The following is a 20,181-nucleotide window of genomic DNA, read 5'->3' as shown; positions in this document are numbered from 1 at the left end:
GACAAGGTTTTCTTTCTTTTTAGGTTCTTGAATAAAGAGGATTTAAAAAAGGAAAATGTCCGTTTTTAGTTTTTACATCCTTTGCTAAGCTTCTGGCAGATTTTGTCTTTCATTCTTAAGGTTCATTTCTCTTCTTCCCCTCAAAGATTTATCAACAAGCCCATTTGCATATATTCTTACAATTACAGCTTTATATGATCTGCTATCAGTGAAATATGGTGGTGAAGATGGGAGAGAATCAACCCATTACATCAAACATCTCATGTGGCGAGGAAGTGGGCAGATGGACTAAACTGCTTCAAGGAGCAGAACACCAAAGGCTCTCCTGAGATACAAAAGGGATGATACTTAAGTTATCAACGTTTAGGTTTCAAACCTAGTACGCAGCTATGGAAAATCTATGAAGTGGAGTTTTGTAACTGGAGTGATTGTTTATAGGAGAAAAAATAACACCTAAACAGATTTCTAAATAAACAGAGGGAAACACTACTACAGGGCTGGGGGCTCAGACAAACTCTCAGTCCTGGCAGAGACCTGGGCCTCAGGGAGGGGAGGTCAGGGTTGCAGTACAGATTCAGAGGGTTATCTAGTAAGACCACGCAGAGCTACAAGAGTGTGGAGTTTGAGAATGTGACAATGAAGAACTCTTTGATTTGCCACTTGCTAGGAAGTAAGTGTACACACAGTCCTCAAGGCCATGATATCATCAATAACACGGGAATAATACTTATTAGGGAGTGTTGCAGTAAAGATTGCAGAAAATCACCTGCATGATATTTTGTATATTGGCTTATTAATGTGAATATAAACACAGATTTATTTTTTGGTGTAAAATTACCAAGTTAGACATTTTGCAGATAATTTTGGAATTCTAATATTAAAGATATGTAAATCATATTATGTTATCGATATGCATGTAGCCACAATATTTTTGGTACATATATTTAATTCCAATCATGTTTGTTATCAGAATAATTTGTCCTTCAAAAAGTAGCTTTATAAAGTAGCTTAATTTCAGGGAATATTGTTATATCAAAGTCAGCAGTGTTAGGTATTTTTCCACTTGTGTGCCAAGAGGGCTTATGTTGAACTGTGTGGGTGCTAAGTTGCTTCAGTTGTGTCTGACTTTTTGTGACCTCATGGACTGTCATCTACTAGGTTCCTCTGTCCATGGGGATTCTCCAGGCAAGAGTACTAGAGTGGGTTACCATGCCCTCCTCCAGGGGATCTTCCTGACCCAGGAATTGAACATGTGTCTCTTGCATTTCCTACATTGGCAGGCAGACTCTCACTGGGCCACCTGGGAAACACCCCTACGTTGAACCAGCACTTCCTAAAGTTAAGAATATGCTCTATACTTTGCATAATTTCTTCAAAACAAACTAAAAAAAAAAACCAAAAAAACAGATTCTAGAATTGACTTATCTTAGGTTTCTACAAATGCAAAACCTGTGCCAAGAATTTAGAGTTGTAGTTTATTTGAAGATGCAAAAGAGGAAAAGAGAAGTCAGGAGTACACTACAAAAACATGATATTCTGTAGATTCATTCAAGGTGTTGCCTGTATAAACTGTTACTTCTTTTTACCCTTGAATGTTAATCATATTCCATGATACGTATATAGTACAGTTTGTTTAACCATTTACTAATAAGTGATAATTGGGTTGTTTCCTGATTTTGTCTATTACAAATAAAGCTGCTTTGAACAAATATCCATTCTCAGGTTTTAGTGTGAACATAAATTTTCATTTCCTTGGAATAAATGCCCAGGAGTGCAATAGCAGGTTCAGATGGTAATTGCTTGCTTAGGTTTTTAAGAAATTGCCAATCTGTTTTATGGAACAACTGAACCATTTTATATTTCCTCCAGAAACATATGAGCAACCTAGTTTTCCCACGTCCTTGTCAGTCTTTAGCGTTGTCATTATTTTTAATTATAGACATTCTAATAGATGTGTATTTATAACTCATTATAGTTAAATATCCATTTCCCTACTGGCTTAATATAGAGCTTCCCTGGTGGCTCAGTGGTAAATAATCTGTCTGCCAATGCAGGAGATGTGGGTTTAATCCCTGGGTTGGAAGGTCTTTTGGAGAAGGAAATGGAAACCCATTCCAGTATCCTTGCCTGGGAAATCCCATGGACAGAAGAGCCTGATAGGCTGAAGTCCATAGGGTTGCAAAGAGTTGGACATGACAAAGTGACTTAGTATGCATGCACTGAGGCCTGCAAAAAGAGATGCACAGAGCTACATGAGAGTCTCATTAGACTCCAACTAAAAACACAGAGAACGATGACTACTATTTCCAGCCAGGTGCCCCATGATCATAGTCACATAACAGACCAAGGCGATGTTGGGTCTTGAGCCAGACTCGCAAAGTTCTCTGGCCTTGGCCTTGGTACAGAGTCTCTGCATTTGATCTTTTTGATGTTTTTCAGGATCATGTCATGTAGAGTGACATGCTGATTCCTTAGTTCTGATACAATGAGTTGAAGGCTGTCATATTCTTTCTCATCAATCTCTGTCATGGTGCAGGAGGAAAGTCCTCCATATGGGGATATTTAGCTATTTTGAAAATTGATTTGGCTCCTGTAACATAATATCCAGAAATTGATTCAGATGAAATGCAGCTCTCAACATTCTTAGTTCTGTAACTGTCTTCTCCTGAATATATACCCCAAAGTCATCCCCATCGTCTGTCCTAGGAGTTAGGAGCTGTATCCACATTTTTACCAAGTCACATTTCAGGATTAGCAGCCAGATCACAGGTTTCACTTTCTCAAAAATGTCCAGTAATTTCTGGTTGCTTTTTTTAGCATCCCATGCATCATTAACACCCTGGTTCCCTGGAAGGCTTCTTCACACTCACTCAATCTTCACTACTTGGAAGTGGGATCTTCCAGTCCATGTGGCTATTGGTGAGTAGAACAGGGCCACAGATTCAGGTCTGAGTGAATCTGAGTTAGGTTATGAATGTTTAGGATCGGTTCCTTCAAAAAACTGACAGGTTCTAACAACATCTTTGAAGGAAAGTATGCCACCAAGTATTCTGCCTCACTGGTAATCCAAAGGGACTAGAAGTATCGCAGTGCTGCCCTAGCTTGACTCACACACCACATAGCTTGCACACTCCCACCCTCAGTGCTGCCTTCGTACTGTTCTCCCAATGCCCGCTCACTCTGTGCTGCTGTTCAGTTGCTCACTTGTATCCTGCTCTTTGCAACTCCATGGATGCAGCACACCAGGCGTCCCTGTCCTTTACTATCTCCTAGAATTTGCCCAAACTCATGTCCATCAAGTAAATGATGCCATCCAACCATTTCATCCTCCTTTACCCCCTTCTCCTCCTGCCTTCAATCCTTCCTAGCATTAGGGATTTTTCCCAGTGAGATGGCTCTTTGCATCAGGTAGCCAAAGTATAGGAGTTTTAACATCAGCATCAGTCCTTCCAATGAATATTCAGGGTTGATTTCCTTTAGGATTGATTGATTTGATCTCCTTGCTGTCCAAGGGACTCTCAAGAGTCTTCTCCAGCACCACAGTTTGAAAGCATATCACTCCTTCTACACGTATCTGTGTTCCAATTTTTACTTCAGTCATCAAATAGAAAACTTGGAAAAAAAATCTAATTTGCCACATATTAGCTATTTCCATGTTGTTTCTTTCTTCCTAAAGTCCCAAGATTCCTTTTTTAATCATGGACATTTTGCTTAAAGAAGTTCCTTTAGCCATTCATTTACAGTAGGTGTGCTGGCAACAAATTCTGTTTCCCATTATTTGAGGATGTCTTTATGCTCTCCTTAATTTCTATATTTAAGCTATTGCTTTTTGTCTTCATTTCTGATGTTCCAAATTTCTGTTATCATTTCCCCTTTGTCTTAGCTTCCTAGGGTTGCCAAGCAAAATACCATACACTTGGCGGATGGTCTTCAAAAACAGAAACTTAATGTCTCATAAGTTCTAGATGCTAGCTGTCCAAGATCAAGTGGTTTGTAGGATTTGTTTCTTCTGGGGTCTGTGAAGGAACATTTGTTCCATTCCTCTCTGTGTCTCCACGTTGTCTTCCCGCCTTCCTTGTCTTTGTGTCCAAAATTCTTTGTATAATGACACCAGTCACATTGAGGTAGATTGGAGACCACCTCAATGTTCATATTTCACTTGAGTCCCTCTGTAAGAAATCTGAGGACTTCAATATACCTTTTTTGGGGAGACACATCAACCTGTAACATTCTCTTTTTGAAGAAACTCCTTTAAGTGATTATTTTAGAACAGTTCTCTTGCAATGAGTTTAGTTTTGCTTCATCTGACAAAGCTCTTATTTTGTCTTTATCCTTAAATGATATCTACCCGAATACTGAAGCTGGGTTTACAGCTTTTTCCTTTTAGGACTTACCACTGTTTCCTCTCTTTTCAGGAGCTCATGGTATCTAGTGAGAAATCTGCAGTCATCAATTTACTGTTCCCTACAGACAGTGCTTTGCTATTTTGTTTTCTCTGAGAATTTTTTAAATATTATTTTTCTATATATGTCATTTTCAGTAGTGTCTGGTCATGGAATCCTATTTACCCTTTTTTGGGATTCACTAAGTTTCTTCAACTGGTAAGCTTACATCTCAGCACCATGTTTAGGAAGTTTTTATTCTTGATTTTTTCAAAGTTTTTTCAGCACTTTGCTCTTTCCCTTCTTCTGATACTCCAAAGACAGAAATAATGTACACATTTGGTTGTAGGACATAAGGCTATTGTCATTAATTTTTTTCACTCATGTTTCAATTAGATAATGAACGTTTATCTTCAATTTCATTATTCCTCTGTTATCTCTACTCTGCTAATTATTCCCTGTATGCAGTAATTTGTGTTTGTCTGTTTTTTTTTTCCCCCAAGTAACATGTATCTTACATTTCATTGCTGAAACTAGTTTTCCTTTTGGTTTCAAGTATCTTTCTAAATTGTTTTCTAGAGCTTTGTGAAATTAATAGTGTCTTTAAAGTCTTTGTCAAATAATTCCAATACATATGTCACTTCATCACTGGTGTGTCTTGATCTTTTTTTTCCCATATGAGATGAAATTTTCCTGGTTCTTCAAATTCCAAGGAATTCTGAATTTTACCCAAGACATAGTTATTGTTGTACCACGAGACTCTGAGTCTTGATTAAATCCTGTGGTGAACAGGATTTAATTTGACAGCCTCCCATGAGCTACTGTTTTAAATTCAATTTTGATTCCAATCCTTTTTGCATTATTCAGAACTGTTCTGTGTGTGTACCAGTCAATACCCAGACCTAGGAAGTGGTCTACCCGTTCAATTCTTAAAGCATTTGACGTACTGAATGGGACCAGATGCACACATGCAGAGTTTGAGGACGAACTAAGAAATGTTTAAACTGCACTTCCCTCTACACATCACCTCATACTTTTGGTTTCTTTGGGTTCATCTCTGGAACTCTATTCAGAAAGCTGGGGTTTTATATACTCTACTTTGCTGGTCAGGCCCCAAACTGCTCCTGCATACAGAACCAAGAAAAACAAGGACAGAAACAAACAAACAAACAAGAAACAAAAGGGAATTCCACCCATTCTGTTGGAAACACAGTTCCAAAGAAGGAGAAAGAAGATTCCTCTCCCTTAGAATTTTGGCTTCTTTAAGCTCTATTGTTGCCAGCTGAAGCTGCCATGATGGGATTGCTTAAGGATCAGAGCAAAGAAGAATGGAAGAAAGCAAACAAAAGAAATAGTTATACACACTCTCTGAGTGTTAGAGGTTCCCTTTCACACCCCTTGGCCAGACTAAAGGCTTTGTATTGGAGTTCCCTCTGTTTATTCCCAGTGGCATCTCCTGGCACTTTGGGTTCAAATCACGACATACCAGAGGGGAAAAAATGGTAAACTGCCTGTAGATTCTGCATGCTCTATCTGCTTGTGAGGGCTCTCAGCATTCATTAGGACATACAGGTAGTGTGTATATGTATCTTTTCCAGAACTTGAACCCAAAATATATTTATTTTTGTGTAATTTCATTTTATACTAAAAACAAAAAGGGAAACACATGAATAGAATACTACAGACCAATTTCAGTTCTTCAACACTGATATAAAAAGCCCTACACAAGATAGCTTCTTGATTTCATGATTTTACAACATTTCAAGAAGCAAAGCAAAGATGTATGTTCTGTGTATATTACATATTGATCATACACAACAAAAGAATACTAGAAAACATGGGAATGATACTCATCAATTTCAGGAATTTTATTAACTCTAGATTCTAAGAAAGAGGAAAGAACAGTTTGTGGACTTAAAGTCTACTTTTGCAAGTTTTCTTTCTAAAAGAGAAATAAAATCATCTAAAGGTAATATAATGTTCATTTGATTATAATAATAAACTGGTAGGTATATGTAATATTAGTTTCTGCTGTTTTCTCTGTGTTTGAAATGTCATGATGAAAAGTTAAAATACTAAAAATCTCATAAAAACTAATTTTCTCAGTTCACAAAGTGGCAGTTATAAGCAGACACACAGGCAAGTTTAGCCTTGGAGTAAAAATGAAGCAGGACAAAGGCTAACAGAGTTTTGCCAAGAGAACTCACTAGTCATAGCTAATATCCTTTTTTAACAACACAAGAGATGACTCTATACATGGACATCACCTGGCAGTCAATACCAAAATCAGATTGACTGTACTCTCTGCAGTCAAAGATGGAGAAGCTCTATACCGTCAGCAAAAACAAGACTGGGAGCTGACTGTGGCACAGATCATGAACTCGTTATTGCCAAATTCAGACTTAAATTGAAAAAAGTAGGGAAAGCCACTAGGCCATTCAGGTATGACCTAAATCAAATCCCTTACGATTATACAGTATAAGTAACAAATAGATTCCAGGGATCAGATCTGATAGACAGAATGCCTGAAGAGCTATGGATGGAGGCTTGTGACACTATTCAGGAGGTGGTGATCAAAACTATCCCCCTAAAAAGAAATACAAAAAGATAAAATGGCTGTCCAAGGAGGCTTACAAATAGCTGAGAAAAAAGAAGCTAAAGGCAAAGGAGGAAAGGAAAGATATACCATCTGAATGCAGAGTTCCAAAGAACAGCAAGGAGAGATAAGAAAGCCTTCCTAAGTGAACAATGCAAAGAAACAGAGGAAGACGATAGAATGGGAAAGACTAGAGATCTCATCAAGAAAATTAGAGATACCAAGGGAATCTTTCATGCAAAGATGGGCACAATAAAGGGCAAAAACATCTTGAACCTAACAAAAGCAGAAGATATTAAGAAGAGTTGACAAGAATACCTAGAACTGTGCAAAAAAGATCTTCAGGACCCAAATAACTATGATGGTGTGATAACTCACCTAGAGTCAGACATCCTGAAATGCGAAGTCAAGAGGGCATTAGGAAGCATCACTATGAACAAAGCTAGTGAACATGAAGGAACTCGAGCTGTTTTTCTAATTTTAAAAGCTGATGCTGTTAAAGTGCTGCACTCAATATGCCAGGAAATATGGAAAACTCAGCAGTGGCCACAGGACTGTAAAAGGTTAGTTTTCATTCCAATCCTAAAAAAGGACAATGCCAAAGAATGTTCAAATTACTGCACAATTGCACTCACTTCACATACTAGCAAAGTAATGCTCAAACTTCTCCAAGGCTGGCTCGATAGTACATGAACAGAGAACTTCCAGAAGTTCAATCTGGATTTAAGAAAGGCAGAGGAAAAAGATATCAAATTGCCAACACCTGTTGGATCATAGAAAAAGCAAGAGAATTCTAGGAAAATATTTACTTCTGCTTTATTGACTATGCCTTTGACTCTGTGGGTCACAATAAAGTGGAAAATTCTGAAAGAGATGGGAATACCAGACCGCCTTGCCTTCCTCCAGAGAAACCTGTATGCAGGTCAAGAAGCAACAGTTAGAACTAGACATGGAACAACAGACTGGTTCAAAATTGGGAAGGGAGTACGTCAAAGCTGTATATTGTCACCCTGCTTATTTAGCTTCTATGCAGAGTACATCATGAGAAATGCTGGGTTGGAGGAAGCACAAGCTGGAATCAAGATTGCTGGGAGAAATATCAATAACCTCAGATATGCAGATGACACCACCCTTATGGCAGAAAGTGAAGAAAAATGAAAGAGCCTCTTGAAGAAAGTGAAAGAGGAGAGTGAAAAGCTGGCTTAAAACTCAAAATTCAGAAAACTGAGATCCTGACATCGAGTCCCATCACTTCAAGGCAAATAGATGGGGAAACAAAGGAAACAGTGACAGACTGTATTTTCTTGGGCTCCATAATCACTGTAGGTGGTGACTGCAGCCATGAAATTAAAAGACACTTTCTCCTTGGAAGAAAAGCTATGATAAACCTAGACAGAATATTAAACAGCAAACATTACTTGGCTGACAAATGTCCACCTAGTCAAAGCTGTGGATTTTCCAGTAGCCATATATGGATGTGAGTGTTGCAACATAAAGAAGACTGAGCGCCAAAGAACTGATGCTTTTGAACTGTGGTGTTGGAAAAGACTCTTGAGAGTCCCTTGGACTGCAAGAAGATCAAATCAGCCAATCCCCAAAGGAAATCAATCCTGACCATTCATTGGAAGCTCTGATACTGAAGCTGAAGTCCCAATACTTTGGCCACCTGATGCAAAGAACCAACTCATTAGAAACGACCCTGATGCTGGGAAACATTGAAGGCAGGAGAAGGGGATGATAGAGGATGAGATGGTTGGATGGCATCACTGACTCAGAGGGCATGAGATTGAACAAGCTCTGGGAGATGGTGATGGACAGGGAAGCCTGGCATGCTGTAGTCTACAGGGTCGCAAAGAGTAAGACATGACTGAGCACCAAACAACAATAACAACTGCTAACTCTAGTAATAGTAATTTGTAGGGAGATAATAGCTATATGACAAAGAAGTGAAAATTAAACCTTTGCTAACAGTTTTATATCATATTTGTATTTTGTAATGGTAGAATTTCATATAAAAGATATCATCTATAACATAAAAGTGACAACATACATCTCCAAATACAAATGGTAAGCCATTTGGGGCATATATACTTGAGCTGAAACTAGTGGGCTGGTGGATTAGATAAAAGAAGAACACGGAAGTGATACATTTCAAATCTGAGTGTAAGTGAACTTATGAAAGGAAAAGGTGCATTTGCCACTAGCATTTCAACATGTTTGAGTACTTCAATTGATTTAGGAATTATTATTCTTACAAAATACAAAGAGTCAAGTCATTTTGTAAAGTGGAAGGATGTTCTTAATTTTGTAAAGTGATTTTGTCATTCAAAATTTCAATAATAAACATGTTTTATAAAAAGAAAATAAATTTTACACATTATACTCCAGTGTGATATATATGTATTTGCCAATTATTTTCACTTGTTTGATTCTGCCCTATTCTGAAGTTATACAAGACTGAAAAAGAGATTTAATCATTCCCATTATCATGAGATTTTTGAATCTTATATTACTGAGGACAGCAAAGTAATTTCTTAAGGCCAGACTTATCTAGTATGCAATGAATCATCTAAACCCCTTTCAATCTTTCAAGAAACAGGAAAGTAAGACCAAAAAAAAAAAAAAAAAACCAAAAAACTATTACTAATTTGGCCCTTTATTTGTCTAAACTATGTTATTATTATTTCCCTAAATTATTTTTCTCATATTTCACAGCATTCAGCTAGCAGAGTCATCTGAACATGATTAATATGCAGTAAAATATGTGGAATTAATAAAATTAGAAATACTCGGAAGTTAGCATTATTCTCATAAATTTTAGACAAACACATAAACCAGTAAGGGAATAAAACTATTTTAGTTTGAAATAATTGAGACTATTGCAAGGTATATTCAGTTCAGTTCAGTTCAGTCGCTCACTCATGTCTGACTCTTTGCGACGCTATGGACTGAAGCATTCCAGGCCTTCCCGTCCATCACCAACTCCCGGAGTTTACACAAACTCATGTCTGTTGAGTTGGTGATGCCGTCCAACCATCTCATCCTCTGTCACCCCCTTTTCCTCCTGCCCCCAGTCTTTCCCAGCATCAGGGTCTTTTCAAATGAGTCAGCTCTTCGCATCAGGTGGACAAAGTATTGGAGTTTCAGCTTCAGCATCAGTCCTTCCAATGAGCACCCAGGACTGATCTCCTTTAGGATGAACTGTTTGGATCTCCATGCAGTCCAAGGGACTCTCAAGAGTCTTCTCCAACAACACAGTTCAAAAACATCAATTCTTTGGCGCTCAGCTTTCTTTATAGTCCAACTCTCACATCCATACATGACTACTGGAAAACCCATAGCCTTGAAGGACCTTTGTTGACAAAGTAATGTGTCTCCTTTTTAATATGCTGTCTAGGTTGGTCATAACTTTCCTTCCTAGGAGTAAGCGTCTTTTAATTTCATGGCTACAATCACCATCTGCAGTGATTTGGGAGCCCGAAAAATAAAGTCAGCCACTGTTTCCCCATCTATTTGCCATGAAGTGGTGGGACCAGATGCCATGATCTTAGTTTTCTGAATATTGAGCTTTAAGCCAACTTTTTCACTCTCCTCTTTTACTTTCATCAAAAGGCTCTTTAGTTTTTCTTCACTTTCTGCCATAAGGGTGGTATCATCTGCATATCTGAGGTTATTGATATTTCTCCCGGCAATCTTGATTTTGGCTTGTGCTTCTTCCAGCCCAGCATTTCTCATGATGTACTTTGCATATAAGTTAAATAATCAGGGTGACAATATACAGTCTTGATGTACTCCTTTTCCTATTTGGAACCAGTGTGTTGTTCCATGTCCAGTTCTAAATGTTGCTTCCTGACCTGCATACAGGTTTCTCAAGAGGCAGGTCAAGTGGTCTGGTATTTCCATATCTTTCAGAATTTTCCACAGTTTATTGTGATATACAAAGTCAAAGGTTTTGGCACTGTCAATAAAGCAAAATATATGAGATTTATTTCTAATTTTCCAAAAGGGACATCTGTAAATTGAATCTGTGTCCTGGATTTCTTTTTATTTTTTTTTAGTTCTCAACAATGTATCTGAGCTGAAAGGTTATCAGCATACTGAAAACCATGTAATTGAAGGACTATTATCTCTTGGCTTTGCTCTGATTCTGAAGGAAGAACAGTTACTAGAATGATGTCAGAGTAAAGAGCCTTGATAAAATTTAGTAGCCCAAGGATTGTATTGCACCGTGGACAGGTATTGTGAGTTTTATTTCCCTCTAATGGATAAGTAAATGAATAAACACAAGGAAAAAAGCACAAGTGTGCTTTGATGTGCTTGCTTAAATTCATTTATAATATTGAGATGTCTCATGTAGAGTACTGAGACAACTGCATTGTAAAATTTGCAAACAGAAAAATAAATATGTGCTTATTATCCAGCAAGGGTGCTGAATCAGTGAAATGAATCACTAGAAAATCTGCAATCAGTATCAAATTATTTTTCTGTTTTCTGAAAGTCAATGGTCATGAGGCAGAAACAATGAGATAAAGTGCTGCTTTTCCTCTTTCAAGGTAAGTCACAGAACAAACATTAACAAAAGGAAATTTTAAATGTCATTTTTATTTGCTTTTGAGAGAATTAATTTTGGTAGAAATTAGTATTTACATTGCTAATAATTATTTCTGATAAGACCAAATCTAAAATAATTTGCATCACCTAAACATATGGTCTTGGGCAGAAAAATCATCAAAAAAGAGTAAGATATATCATTTTTGAAAGATCATATGCTAAAAAATTAGATAAAATATTTAATTCTCAGGCCAATATCATAACTGATATAGCTTTTCACTTTAACCATCTTACAGATAGCACTGAAGGAGTTTGGTAAAATGCTTTCTAAGGTGACAGCAAATGGTAGACCAAGGACTGAAACACAAGCAGTCTGGTTCCAGACTTTATAGTCTATTAGGAAGGCATCAAGGCATGTTATGACAGATCAATCTGGTATAGTTTAAATGCTTCACATGTATAATGGATACTTGAATAATCTGGATTTATTTTTAGCATAAGATACTGACAGAAAGGGCCAATGATTAAGAATCCAGATGGCTCAGATGGTAAAGAAATCTAACTGCGGTGCAGGAGACACAGGTTTGATCCCTGGGTCAGGAAGATCCCTGGAGGAGGGCAATCCATTCCAGTATTCTTGCCTGAAGAATTTCATGGACAGAGAGAATTCCAAGGTGGGCTCCAGTCCATGGGATCACAAAGAGTCAGACATGACTAAGCGACTAAAATTTCATTGATAGAAAGTGTTATTGAATCAGGGTTTCATAGCAAGGTGGAGAAGGAAATGGCAACCCACTCCAGTATTCTTGACTGGAGAATTCCAGGGACAGAGGAGCCTGGTGGATTACAGCCCATGGGGTCACAAAGAGTTGGGCACGACTGAATGACCAACTTTCAACTTAATAGTAAGGAGCGATAAGAAGGACTTCTTAAATGAACAATACAAAGATTTAGAGGAAAAAAATAGAGATCTCTTCAAGAAAATTGTAGATATCAAGGGGACATTTCATGCAAGGATGAGCATGATAAAGGACAGAAATAGTAAAATACAGAAGAGATAAAGAAGAGGTGACAAGAATACACAGAACTATACAAGGAAATTACTAATGACCTGGATATCCATGATGGTGTGGTCAGTCACCTAGAGTCAGACATCCTAGAATGTGAAGTCAAGTGGGGCTTAGGAAGTATTACTATGAACAAAGCTAGTGGAGGTGACAAAATTCCAACTGAGCTATTTATAATCTTAAAAGATGATGTTGTTAAAGACTGCACTCAATATGTCCACAAATTTGAAAATCTTGGCAGTGGCCACAGGACAAGAAAAGGTCAGTTTTCATTCCAATCCCAAAGAAGGGCAATGAAAAGAATGTTCAAACTACTGTACAACCATGCTCATTTCACATGCAAGTTTATGCTCAAAATCCTTTAAGCTGGACTTCAGCACTACATGAACTGAGAACTTCCATATGTACAAACTGGGTTTTGAAGAGGCAGAACCAGCAGACACCAAAGTGCCAACACTGGTTGGATCATGGAGAGCAAAGTAATTCCAGAAAAAAACAACCTACTGCTGCTTCATTGACTCTGCTAAACCTTTGACTGTGTGGATGACAACAAACTGTGGAAAATTATTAAAGAGATGGGACTACCAGATCACCTTACCTGTCTCTTGGGAAACCTGTTTGTAGATTAAGAAGCAACAGTTAGAACTGGACATGGAAAAACTGACTGGTTCAAAATTGGGAAAGCAGGATGACCAGGGTATGTTGTTACCCTGCTTATTTAACTTCTATGCAGAGTACATCACCTGAAATGCTGGGTTGGATGAATCACAAGCTGGATTCAAGACTGCTGAGAGAAATATCAACAACCTCAGATAGGCAGATGGTACCAATCTAATGGCAGAAAATGAAGAGGAACTAAAGAGCCTCTTGAGAGGAGGGAACTAAAGAGCCTCTTGAGAGAAGGGAACTAAGATGGCAGAGGAATAGGATGGGGAGACCACTTTCTCCCCTACAAATTCCTCGAAAGAACATTTGAATGCTGGGCAAACTCCACAAAACAACTCTGATCACTAGCAGAGGACATCAGACACCCAGAAAAGCAGCCCATTGTCTTTGAAAGGAGGTAGGACAAAATATAAAAGATAAAAAGAGAAACAAAAGAGCTAGGGACAGAGACCCATCCCGGGAAGGGAGTCTTAATGGAGGAAGTTTCCAAACACCAGGAAACCTTCTCACTGGCAGGTCTGGGGGAAGTTTTCGAATCTCGGAGGGCAAACTAACTGGGAGGAAAAACCCACAGTTTACATGCATAAAAGCAACTCCCAGCAGAAAAGTACCCCAGACGCCCACATCCACCACCAGCAAGTGGGGGAGGAACGGAGAGGAGCGAGGCGGGGGTGGGGGAGCAGTGCTTAGGGTGGGGACCAGCCCCGAATGCCCTGAGGGCAATCGGAGGGAGCTAACGTGAGATAGCAACTTAAGCTGTGGGATAGCAAGAGAGAGAGAATTAAGTTGGGAAAAGCCCTAAACTTAGGCACTACCCGCCGGTTCCCGGTTCCCAGAACGAAGGATTGAGCAAATACCAGAGAAGAGCTACTTGGCTGCGGACCGGCCCATCCGCCTCCAAAGGCAGGAGGCAGGGGGGAGGGGAAAGGGGCAAACTCAGCCCCAGAGACGGCATCCCTACCAAACAGCAAACAGGCTTCCAGCTTCTAACCAAAGACTTCCTTGAGATCCTGGATGGTCGACATCCACCAGGAGGGTCGCAGCTTGAGTCCAGCTCCCCAGAACTGACACAAGGCGCACCCTACCGGTGCGCACGGAAACTGAGGCTGGGACCACAGAGGGGATGAGGCGCCCTGCACCCGGGGAGAGTGTGCCCGTCAAGCTCCTGGCTGCCTGAGCTTCTCTGACCAGGGAAGGCACAAAACGCAGGCCCAACCGAGTCTGTGCTTTTGTGGAGAACCTGAAAACCTGAATCTGAGCGGCTTAGGCCTGGGAAGTCCATGCACGGCAGGGCCAGCTCCCCGGAGAGCAGCCTGGAGCCTGAGCAGTGTAGAAAGGAAAGCACACACACCCGCCCCGAGTGGGGGCAAACCCAGTGTGGCCAGAAAACCGCGAGTGCTCCCCACACAGGCCAGTGACATTTGTCTGCAGCGCCCCTCCCTCCCCGCAGCACGACTGAACAAGCGAACCTAAACAAGAGACCACCTCCGCCAGCTTGTGTCAGGGCGGAAATTAGACACTGAAGAGACCTGCAAACAGAAGCCAAAGAAACAAAGGGAACAGCTTCAGAAGTGACTGGTGCAGCAGATTAAAATCCCTGTAGTTAACATCGACTACACTGGAAGGGGCCTATAGATGGCGAGAAGTGTAAGTTGGAACAAGTAGCTACCTGAAACTGAGCCGAACCCACACTGCCCACAACAGCTCCAGAGAAATTCCTAGATATATTTTTACTACTATTTTTTTATTTTTAATTAAAAAAAAATTTTCTCTTTCTTTTTTTACTTTTTCTTTCTTTCTTTTATTAAAGTCTTCTATTGCTCCTCTATTACTCCTTAATTTTCATTTTTATAACACACTATAACCTGGTTAAAAAAAAAAAAAGGATCCTATTTTTATTTAAATTTTTTTTTTAGGATCCTATTTTTAACGCAAACTCCATATATATTTCTTAAATTTTTTTGTGTTTTTGTGGCTTTTTACTATTGTATTTTTAAGAGTCTAAACTCTACTCTAGATTTTTAATCTTTGTTTTTCAGTATTTGATATCAATTTTGGACATTTAAGAATCCAACCTTCAGTACACATTTTTACTCAGGAGTGTTGATTACTGGTTTGATCACACTCTCCCCCTTTTGATTCTCCTTTTTCTCCCCCAGATCACCTCTATTTCCTCCCTCCCCCTTCTCTTCTCAATCCAATTCTGTGAATCTCTGTGGGTGTTCTGGGCTGCAGAGAACACTTAGGGAACAGAGTACTGCCTAGATCTGTCTCTCTCCTCTCTTGAATCCCCCTTTTTCTCCTCCTGCTCACCTCTATCTCCTTCCTCCCTCTTCTCTTCTTCATGTAACTCTGTGAACCTCTCTGGGTGTCCCTCACTGTGGAGAATCCTTCCACCATTAACCTAGAAGTTTTATTATCACTGCTATATGGAGGGAGAAGTCTTGAGGCTACTGAAAGAATAAGACTGAAACCCAGAGGCAAGAGGCTTAAGCCCAAAACCTGAGAACACCAGAGAACTCCAGACTACAGGGAATATTAATTAATAAGAGATCATCCAAAAGCCTCCATACCTACACTAAAACCAACCACCACCCAAGAGCCAATAAGTTCCAGAGCAAGACATACCACACAAATTCTCCAGCAACGCAGGAATATAGCCCTGAAAGTCAATATACAGGCTGCCCAAATTCATACCAAACCCATAGACCCATCTCAAAACTCACTACTGGACACTCCATTGCACTCCAGAGAGAAGAAATCCAGCTCCACCCGCCACAACACTGACACAAGCTTCTCTAACCAGCAAACCTCGACAAGCCAAACACCAAGCCCCACCCACTGGGAGAAACCTCCACAATAAAAAAGATCCACAGACTACCAGAATACAAAAAGGCCACCCCAAATCCAGCAACTAAATAAGACGAAAAGGCAGAGAAATACCCAGCAGGTAAAGGAACATGAAAAATGCCCACCAAGCCAAACAAAAGAGGAGGATATAGAGAATCTACCTGAAAAAGAATTTAGAATAATGATAATAAAAATGATCCAAAATCTTGAAAACAAAATGGAGTTACAGATAAATACCCTGGAGACAAGGATTGAGAAGATGCAAGAAATGTTTAACAAGAACCTAGAAGAAATAAGAAAGAGTCAATTAAAAATGAATAATGCAATAAATGAGATCAAAAACACTCTGGAGGGAACCAACAGTAGAATAACAGAGGCAGAAGATAGGATAAGTGAGGTAGAAGATAAAATGGTGGAAATAAATGAAGCAGAGAGGAAAAAAGAATTAAAAGAAATGAGGACAACCTCAGGGACCTCTGGGACACTGTGAAACACCCCAACATTCGAATATTAGGAGTCCCAGAAGAAGAAGACAAAAAGAAAGGCCATGAGAAGATACTCGAGGAGATAATAGCTGAAAACTTCCCCAAAATGGGGAAGGAAATAGCCACCCAAGTCCAAGAAACCCAGAGAGCCCCAAACAGGATAAACCCAAGGTGAAACACCCCAAGACACATATTAGTCAAATTAACAAAGATCAAACACAAAGAACAAATATTAAAAGCAGCAAGGGAGAAACAACAAATAACACACAAAGGGATTCCCATAAGGATAACAGCTGATCTTTAAACAGAAACTCTTCAGGCCAGAAGGGAATGGCAGGACATACTTAAAGTTATGAAAGAAAATAACCTACAACCCAGATTACTGTACCCAGCAAGGATTTCATTCAGATATGAAGGAGAATTCAAAAGCTTTACAGACAAGCAAAACCTGAGAGAATTCAGCACCACCAAACCAGCTCTTCAACAAATGCTAAAGGATCTTCTCTAGACAGGAAATGCAGAAAGGTTGTATAAACGTGAACCCAAAACAACGAAGTAAATGGCAACGGGACCATTCTTATCAATAATTACCTTAAATATAAATGGGTTGAATGCCCCAACTAAAAGACAAAGACTGGCTGAATGGATACAAAAACAAGACCCCTTTATATGCTGTCTACAAGAGACCCACCTCAAAGCAAGGGACACATACAGACTGAAAGTGAAGGGCTGGAAAAAAATATTCCACGCAAATGGAGACCAAAAGAAAGCAGGAGTCGCAATACTTATATCAGATAAAATAGACTTCAAACTAAAGGCTGTGAAAAGAGACAAAGAAGGACACTACATAATGATCAAAGGATCAATCCAAGAAGAAGATATAACAATTATAAATATATATGCACCCAACATAGGAGCACCACAATGTGTAAGGCAAATGCTAACAAGAATGAAGGGGGAAATTAACAATAACACAATAATAGTGGGAGACTTTAATACCCCACTCACACCTATGGACAGATCAACTAAACAGAAAATTAACAAGGAAACAGAAACTTTAAATGACACAATGGTCCAGCTAGACCTAATTGATATCGATAGGGCATTTCACCGCAAAACAATCAATTTCACCTTTTTCTCAAGTGCACATGGAACCTTCTCCAGAATAGATCACATCCTGGGCCATAAATATAGCCTTGGGAAATTCAAAAAAATTGAAATCATTCCAGTAATCTTTTCTGACCACAATGCAGTAAGGTTAGATCTCAATTACAGGAAAAAAAAAACTATTAAAAATTCCAACATATGGAGGCTAAATAACACGCTTATGAATAACAAACAAATCTTAGAAGAAATAAAAAAAGAAATCAAAATATGCACAGAAACGAATGAAAATGAAAACACAACAACCCAAAACCTATGGGACACTGTAAAAGCAGTGCTAAGGGGAAGGTTCATAGCATTACAGGCTTACCTCAAGAAACAAGAAAAAAGTCAAATAAATAGCCTAACTCTACACCTAAAGCAACTAGAGAAGGAAGAAATGAAGAACCCCAGGGTTAGTAGAAGGAAAGAAATCTTTAAAATTAGGGCAGAAATAAATGCAAAAGAAACAAAAGAGACCATAGCAAAAACCTAAAGCAACTAGAGAAGGAAGAAATGAAGAACCCCAGGGTTAGTAGAAGGAAAGAAATCTTTAAAATTAGGGCAGAAATAAATGCAAAAGAAACAAAAGAGACCATAGCAAAAATCAACAAAGCTAAAAGCTGGTTTTTTGAAAAGGTAAATAAAATTGACAAGCCGTTAGCCAGACTCATCAAGAAGCAAAGGGAGAAGAACCAGATCAACAAAATTAGAAATGAAAATGGAGAGATCACAGCAGACAACTCTGAAATACAAAGGATCATAAGAGACTACTACCAGCAGCTCTATGCCAATAAAATGGACAACGTGGATGAAATGGACAAATTCTTAGAAAAGTATAACTTTCCAAAACTGAACCAGGAAGAAATAGAAGATCTTAACAGACACACCACAAGCATGGAAATCAAAACTGTAATCAGAAATCTTCCAGCAAACAAAAGCCCAGGACCAGATAGCTTCACAGCTGAATTCTACCAAAAATTTAGAGAAGAGCTAACACCTATCTTATTCAAACTCTTCCAGAAAATTGCAGAAGGTGGCAAACTTCCAAACTCATTCTATGAAGCCACCATCACCCTAATACCAAAACCAGACAAGGATGCCACAAAAAAAGAAAACTACAGGCCAATATCACTGATGAACACAGATGCAAAAATCCTTGACAAAATTCTAACAAACAGAATCCAACAACATATTAAAAAGATCATACATCATGACCAAGTGGGCTTTATCCCAGGAATGCAAGGATTCCTTAATATCCACAAATCAATCAATGTAATACACCACATTAACAGATTGAAAGATAAAAACCATATGATTATCTCAATAGATGCAGAAAAAGCCTTTGAAAAAATTCAACATCCATTTATGATAAAAATTCTCCAGAAAGCAGGCATAGAAGGAACATACCTCATCATAATAAAAGCTATATATAACAAACCCACAGCAAACATTATCCTCAATGGTGAAAAATTGAAAGCATTTCCCTTAAAGTCAAGAATAAGATAAGGGTGTCCACTCTCACCACTACTATTCAACATAGTTTTGGAAGTGTTGGCCACAGCAATCAGAGCAGAAAAAGAAATAAAAGGAATCCAGATAGGAAAAGAAGAAGTAAAACTCTCACTGTTTGCAGATGACATGATCCTCTACATAGAAAACCCTAAAGACTCTACCAGAAAATTACTATAGCTAATCAATGAACACAGTAATATTGCAGGATATAAAATTAACACACAGAAATCCCTTGCATTCCTATATGCTAACAATGAGAAAACAGAGAAATTAAGGAAATAATACCATTCACCATTGCAACAAAAAGAATAAAATACTTAGGAGTATATCTACCTAAAGAAACAAAAGACCTATACATAGAAAACTATAAAACACTGATGAAAGAAATCAAAGAGGACACAAATATGGAGAAATATACCCTGTTCATGGATTGGAAGACTCAATATTATGAAAATGGCTATACTACCCAAAGCAATCTATAGATTCAATGCAATCCCTATCAAGCTACCAGCAGTATTCTTCACAGAACTAGAACAAATAATTTCACAATTTGTATGGAAATACAAAAAACCTGGAATAGCCAAAGTAATCTTGAGAAAGAAGAATGGAACTGGAGGAATCAACCTGCCTGACTTCAGACTCTACTACAAAGCCACAGTCATCAAGACAGTATGGTACTGGCACAAAGACAGAAATATAGATCAATGGAACAGAACAGAAAGCCCAGAGATAAATCCACGAACCTATGGACACCTTATCTTCAACAAAGGAGGCAAGGATATACAATGGAAAAAAGACAACCTCTTTAACAAGTGGTGCTGGGAAAACTGGTCAACCACTTGTAAAAGAATGAAACTAGAACACCTTCTAACACCATACACAAAAATAAACTCAAAATGGATTAAAGATCTAAATGTAAGACCAGA

The 20,181-nt window shown here is 38.7% G+C and overlaps 1 pseudogene; it reads right to left on the bottom strand.

Annotated features, from left to right (window-relative positions):
* Positions 1-2,331: 2,331 nt before the first annotated feature.
* Positions 2,332-2,939, bottom strand: LOC133068042 (proteasome activator complex subunit 3-like; annotated as a pseudogene).
* Between the last annotated feature and the right edge of the window lie 17,242 nt (positions 2,940-20,181).

Source organism: Dama dama, chromosome 13 (assembly GCF_033118175.1).
Source record: "Dama dama isolate Ldn47 chromosome 13, ASM3311817v1, whole genome shotgun sequence".
Classification (NCBI taxonomy): domain Eukaryota; kingdom Metazoa; phylum Chordata; class Mammalia; order Artiodactyla; family Cervidae; genus Dama; species Dama dama.
This window is presented reverse-complemented; position numbering and strand designations above follow the sequence as displayed.